Here is a 302-nt window from a genome sequence, read left to right as displayed (position 1 = left end):
GGACAACCTCCCAGCGGCACAGACAGTCCAGCTGCTCCCCTGTGTTTGCCTCTTGGGCTCTGTGTGTGTTTCCAAGGTGTAACGAGGCCACTGAGCTCTGCAGCTGTTGCGTCCCTGAGCACGGAGAAGGCTCCACTGGCAGCGCCGCGGCGTCGCCTGCCCGGGGGCTGTGCCACCCGCCGTCCCTCCGCGTGCCAGGGGGCAACAGCCACTCTGCTGGGGGCTGCTGTCTGCCTCTCATGCTCACAGTGGTCACGGCTGATGGCAACAGCAGAGGAGGGAACAGAGAAAATGTCTGCTCT

Source organism: Acanthisitta chloris, unplaced genomic scaffold (genome assembly GCF_000695815.1).
Source record: "Acanthisitta chloris isolate BGI_N310 unplaced genomic scaffold, ASM69581v1 scaffold30609, whole genome shotgun sequence".
In the NCBI taxonomy this organism is placed as follows: domain Eukaryota; kingdom Metazoa; phylum Chordata; class Aves; order Passeriformes; family Acanthisittidae; genus Acanthisitta; species Acanthisitta chloris.
The sequence above is the reverse complement of the archived record's forward strand: the minus strand, read 5'-3'. Positions refer to the sequence as shown.